Genomic DNA, 6,859 nt, shown 5'->3' with positions numbered 1-6,859 from the left:
TTATGGAGATTCCACAACCTCCCTAGGCAATTTATTCCGGTGCTTAACCACCCTAACAGGAAGTTTTTCCTAATGTCCAACCTAACCTGCCCTTGCTGCAAATAGAGCCCATTGCTTCTTGTCCTATCCTCAGAGGTTAAGAACAACAATTTTTCTCCCTTCTCCTTGTAACAACCTTTTATGTACTTGAAAACTGTTATGCCCCCTCTCAGTCTTCTCTTCTCCAGACTAAACAAACCCAATTTTTTCAATCTTTGATCATAGGTTATGTTTTCTAGACATTTAATCATTTTTGTTGCTCTTCTCTGGACTTTCTCCAATTTGTCCACATCTTTCCTGAAATGTGGTGCCCAGAACTGGACACAATACTCCAGTTGAGACCTAATCAGTGCGGAGTAGAGCAGAAGAATTACTTCTCGTGTCTTGCTTACAATACTCCTGCTAATACATCCCAGAATGATGTTTGCTTTTTTTCTTGTTTTCCAGACATTTGGGCTTTGTAGTGTCACTAAGTAAGATAAACAATGAGCACACCAGGTTTGTGGAGTTAGATGTAAAAATGAGAGCTAGACAGTTGTGTTGCAATCAGACAAAAATGAGAAGTATGACTAGACTTTTGTGATCTCACTCCTTACCCCAATATAAGATACAGTACTGTATCCACATGTCTAATTAACATCTGTGTAACCATACACAAGAACTTCTCTTTCAAGTCAGAAGCCATAGCATGCAAGCAGAGATACTTCCCTTCCCAGACTATATGCCAAAAGGGGCTTCAAAGGCTGCAGCTAAGTTTATGCTCAAATGGGTTTTAGCCATACCCTCTTTGGCTGTCTTACACATATTTCCCCATCTGCTGCTATCATGCAGTAGTACCTTCTGTACTGAATAGGGTAAGAGGACTCAGCCTTGAAATTGCTGGTGGGTAAGAAGAACTGCTTTTTTGTTTTATTTGAGTAAATATTGATTAAAGTGTATGTGAAGATGGAATTAGTACTAACAACAGCAACAACAAAAAATCAGTTAGCTCCAACAACTCCACTACTGTGGATACTTCACCTTCACTTTAAAAAGCTTAAAAATTGCTTTTACACTTTGCTCTTTTAGGTCGTTATAACAAAATGAAAATATGATACAGTGTGATCTTGGGTATGTGCTATTTTAATGCTAACAAATATCCAGGTTTGGAAAAAAAGAGGCGTAGCCAATGTCATTTTATAATGTCTACACTGCAGTTAAACACCCACAGCTGGCCCATTACAGCTGACTTGGGCTAAGGGACTGTTTAATTGCAGTTGGGCTTGGGCTGGAACCCTGGCTCTGAGACTCCCCAAGAGGGGAAGGTCCCAGAGCTCTGGCTCCAGGCCAAGCCCAAATGTCTAGAACACAATTAAATGTCCCCTTAGCCTGAGCAATACAAGCTTGAGACAGCGGTCATAGGCCAGCCGCAGGTGTTTAACTGCAGTATAGACATACCTCTAATCCACAATAAAATGACTGAGACATGCTCAACTTCCTGACCATTGCAAGAAGCCTCAGTTGCCCACACCCTCCAGATAGTTAATGATAAACACATTGCATTTCCTCAACCTGATGGGAAAGGAAATTTCTATATTAATTAAGTTTATTATACTATCATCCCTCTATTTTCCTTAGCGATAATCAGATTCCCTCACTATGACTAGTTACTCAGCCTTCAATCTCTCAGATTATCCATGCAGGAATCTGGCTATTGGCTTGTAAAATAAAGCTGCATTGACATTGTGTCATTAAAAGCTCTACCTAGAGCAATATGACTGAAGAATGCCCCTGAGCCAGAGGGACCAATAATCAAAAAAATTAAAATTTAAGGGGACATGTTTTTCATATACTAGTCATGTTAAAGTCGATTGGAATGGGTGTACATGTATCAACTAGCAGAACTATAATAAAACTTGTCAATTGCATGATCTGAAAATGCTGTTTAAAGTTGGGTGTTATCTCCATTTTACAGATGAGGAAATAAAGGTACAGAGGGTAGAAATCACCTGCCCACAGTGTCATATATAGTGTCAGTTAGCCCACCTCAGAGAGACAGTCCCTGTATATCAAGCCCTTAAGATTGGACTTGAAGTCAAAAAGGAATGTTGTCTGTCCATGGCTTGGGAGTGGCAGCCTTGCAGTCGTCCACACTTAACCTGACTGTACCAGATTGGTAATAACCCTGTGTAGCTTTTAGATGCCTGGATTAAAGCCATACTATGTGGCCATGGATGTCTGGTGCTATGGACCTGCACTGAGTATTGTTGTTGATAGTTTCAAAGGGAGTCAGACTTTGGCTTTACATCTTCAATATATTTGTAGGTTAGTGTAATAACAAGTTGGCTCTGCAATGGGTCCATTCATAAGTGAATTGTCTCACCTCTTCCTCAAACAAGAACAGAGACATTTTGGCCTTCTAAAAATATATTTTGAATAAAAACAGATGTTCAAACAGCTAGAGAGTAAGGAACACTCTGCAAAACAACCAGGGGCGGCTCTATGTATTTTGCTGCCCCAAGCACAGCACTCAGGCAGCTTTCGGTGGCACGTCTGCGGGTGGTCCGCTGGCAATGCGGATTCGGCAGCATGCCTGCGGGAGGTCCGCCGATCCCGAACCTTCAGTGTACCCACTGCCAAATTGCCACCAAAGCCATGGGACCAGCAGACCTCCTGCAGGCATGCCACTGAAGGCAGCCTGACTGCCGCCCTCACGGCAACCAGCAGGCCGCCCCCTGCAGCTTGCCGCCCCAGGCACGCGCTTGGTGCTCTGGTGCCTGGAGCTGCCCCTGAAAACAACCATTCCTAATTCAATAAGAATTAAACCTGTCTGAGGGCTTGTCCATACTGCAAACACTACAATGCACTGCAGCTGTGCCACTGTAGCGCCATAGCATAGATGCTTGCTACAGAAATGGAAGGGGACTTTTCATCTCTGTAGTTAATCTAGACCCTCAAAAGGCAGTGATCAGCTCAAAGGAAGGATTGTTCTGTCGACATAGTGCTGTCTATACCAGAACATAAGAACATCCATGCTGGGTCAGACCAAAGGTCCATCTAGAGCAGAATCCTGTCTTCTGACCCAAGGTTTAGGTCACCTTAATTATGTCTTTCAGGAGCATGAATTTTTCACACCTATGAGTGACATAGCTAAGTTGACCTAGTTTTAGGTGTAAACCAGGCGTGAATGATATATGTTCTAAGATATGGGAATTCATAAATTACTGCACCAGTAATAGTTACTTCTGAAAAACCATAGAAGAATACCATACTATAGACTAAATGAGAGCAAGTGTACCAACCTTCTAAAAGGAATGTTGTCTTGGCAATTACAATCCTAGTAGTATCAGAACTTGTATCTCTAATATAAAGAGCAAATACTCATAAACCATTCCAAATCTGTGGGCAAAAGGAAGCGTGAGGAATAAATATTATGATTATATAAAGAATAAATATTGCTACACAAACTTGATCCTTCATCTATTTCCAGGCATCACACTTCTACAAGACACTGGCAAATTGGAGAGTTTGAGTTCATAGGAAAGTAATAAAAATTATCAGGGGATTGGGAGGGTTGACATGAGGAAACTCCAAAAGAGAGATGCAGTTTGGCTAAGGGGAATAACCAAAGGATGCAACTATCAGGCAAGGAGAGAGACTATTTGGGGCATTACAAGGGCTGAGGTTGGTGGGGAATATCTAGGAATAACAGGACACAATTAAGAAAAGTAAAATTGTAATTTTAATATAAATCTCCTTGGCAGTGCAATTGACCGGCCTGTGGTACAGTCTCCAAGGAGAAGTTATGGCATTTCCACATTAAGAACATTTAAAACTAGTCTGGATAAAACCCTGGGAAACTTATTGTAAGGCTCAATCCTGAACTAGCAAAGAGATTGAGTCTTGGTCATCTCTAATGTCTAGGATTATAACCTTATGTGTGCAGTTCTTCTGCACACAACTCTCACTGAAACTATCAGGTATGTGGATGAACTGGGAGCATTGAGTGCTAAAGAAGAAGGTATTGAAAGAGGAAGGGAGATGCTGCAAACAGTGTAAAGTAGAGAGAGAAAAAAATTGCTTCAGCTGTAACAAAAAAACTTTCCTGTGTAGCCATGCCCTCTGTGTTGGCTGCTGGAAAGAGAAAGTGTGAATATTCTCAGTTCTAACTGGCTAATCTATCACACTGTAGGATCAGCAGTTTCTCATCTGCTGCACAGCTGCAGAGCGTGTTTTAGCTTGTCTCTACCGAGTGTGCCAGTGTCCTTCCCGGACTTCCTGTAAAATGGTGAAGGTTGTACCTTGTGCTCTCCATCTGGGAAGGCCTATCTTTTTATTAGAGAAGTGCCCCTGGGATATTGAAAACAAGTCCATTAGCAACTATGAGACACTAAATGTTGTCCTGTGTGATTTATTGAATACATGTTGCAAAAACCACTGAATATTTTTTACAAAGGGAACAGGTTTACAAAGTTTGCCAAAAGAGACTTCTAGATTTTTCTTTAGGGTTAGGAAGGTGCTATTACTGAAGTGGTTTTTTTCCCCCTAATAAACTGAACAGACTTTTCTTACTGATCAGCTCTGTCATAAATGCATTCATACAAAAGAATCTAACAACTCTGATAAAAGTACGTGCTTTATTTCTAGGACACCTTTCTATATCCTACATCAGAGAACTTACTCTGCAACGTAGGTGTAGCTGTGCAGGTCCCGGGATACTAAAGAGACAAGCTGAGAGAGGTAATGCTTTTTTATTGAACCAACTTCCTGTTGGTGAGAGAGAGCTTTTGAGCCACTCAGATGTGAAGAAGAGCTCAATGTGGCCCAAAAGCTTGTCTCTCTCATCAACTCAAGTTGGTCCAATAAAAGATATTCCTCACTCTGTCTCTCTAGCACTTGCACTGACAATTAAGTATTTAAAACAGGCATTTATCCACCTATATATTATCCATCTAAATGTGGGATTCATACATCTTAATAAGGTACCCACATTTGAATGGTGTGGTCTGAAGCTACCATTGCATCTGTTCAGTTGATAAAAGGAATAGATGGAATATCATGATGATAAACATTGAATTGTCAGAACAGTCAGACCACTTGCTATTAACTAGGAAAGAAACCAGTTAGTTGATCTTGCACTAAAAAAAAGTGCAATTTTTAAACTTGCAGAAAGTGCTTAGTGATTAATTTTTAGTCCCTTCCTTCACAGCTGATCATGAACACATGACTAACACAGATGTTTTATTCAACTCATTAAAAGTAAACCACAAGTAAAGTGCAGCTTGTAAAAAGCAGGCAAGGAGTTATGCAAGCTCTGGAGAACAAATAAAAGATGAGAGATGGTAAAACGGGCTTTTTCTGAAAATGCTATAACTTTTCTCGCAGAAGGGTTCTCTAGAGCATTTTATCAACCTTAAACTAACTTTTCAAGGGCTATTTCTGGAAAAAGCTGTTTTTTGTATTGTTGGGAACTGCCATCCTGCATCATAACAGTGATTGCTCAACTCTAGTATCCTCCGACAGCAACTAGTACCAGATGCTTCAGAGAAAGGTTGAAGAAACCCCTTAATCTGGTTACTGGTTAAGGGTGGAATACAAGGTATCACAAAAATTTGGGAGGGAATATTAGTCTAATATTAAACATAGGTCTGGAAATAGACATCCCTAGTGAGATTTACGTAAACTATAAAACTCTTTGGAGCGACGACTGTCTTAGTTACGTTTGTTCATGCAGTGCCCAGCCCACTGGGGTTTGGTCCTCTAGCTGCTACCACAGTACAAATGAAGCACAAATTGACACTAGAAGGCTTTGAAGAATGTAGGAATCTTTTTGTATAATACCTATCATAATGGAGCCCTGATTGTGATTGAGTTGCTACTAAAATAAAAATAACCCATGGACCACGAAATAAATTCTCCTTTCAACACGGTAGCTTCCCCCTTCCTTATAAACACTGTACAGGGTTCAGTATAATACAGTACACTGTTCTGAAATGCTTTGCACTGTATAGGTTGAATTGCAAGGGAAGCTGGCATGAACCTTGAGTGTTGTGGCTTGGTGCTATTGACGAGGCCAACTGGCAAATTAAGGGGAAAAGCCATACTCATGTAGTTTGTTGCACTGATTTAATTAGAGAAAGCTAGGTGTTTAATCTAGATTACTTTGTCCTGCTTTCTATGTATATGTGATTGAATCTATCCTGCAATATGTAGGTTAGATAACCATTCAGAAGCTTGTATACTTATCCAGAATGATGATGAATGCCAAACCTGTTGGGGTTCTTGCTGCAGTGTGACCATGCAGGGTTGAAGGTGGGATTTTTCTGCATGCCCCTGTCTCTTGCCAATCTCAGGCTGCTGTAGCAGACCCCTAGCATCAGTGGCGCTGGGACACTTTTACTAGTGGGGGTGCTGAAAGCCAGCCCCCTTACCTCTGTCCGTCCCCAGCGAGCTGGGAATGAGAGCTTGGCTGTGTCTACAGGAGGGGGACCTGGACAAGGGTAAGGGGGCCGAAGCTGGGGGTGGGCACGGGGACAGCAGCCAGGACCCTGCATCTGGGGTCGGGAGCAGAGCCCTGGGTGCGGGGCTAGAAGCAGAGCCCCAAATGTGGGAGTGGCAGCCGGCAGGGCCGGCTCCAGGGTTTTGGCCGCCCCAAGCAGACAAAACAAACAAACAAGCTGCGATCGCGATCTGCGGCAGCGGCAATTCGGCGGGAGGTCCCTTCGCTACAGGAGTGAGGGACCGTCTGCCGAATTGCCGCCAAATAGCTGGACGTGCCGCCCCTCTCTGCAGTGGCCGCCCCAAGCACCTGCTTGCCAGGCTGGAGTGCCTGGAGCCGGCC

Source organism: Trachemys scripta, chromosome 10 (genome assembly GCF_013100865.1).
Source record: "Trachemys scripta elegans isolate TJP31775 chromosome 10, CAS_Tse_1.0, whole genome shotgun sequence".
Taxonomy (NCBI): domain Eukaryota; kingdom Metazoa; phylum Chordata; order Testudines; family Emydidae; genus Trachemys; species Trachemys scripta.
The sequence above is the reverse complement of the archived record's forward strand: the minus strand, read 5'-3'. Positions refer to the sequence as shown.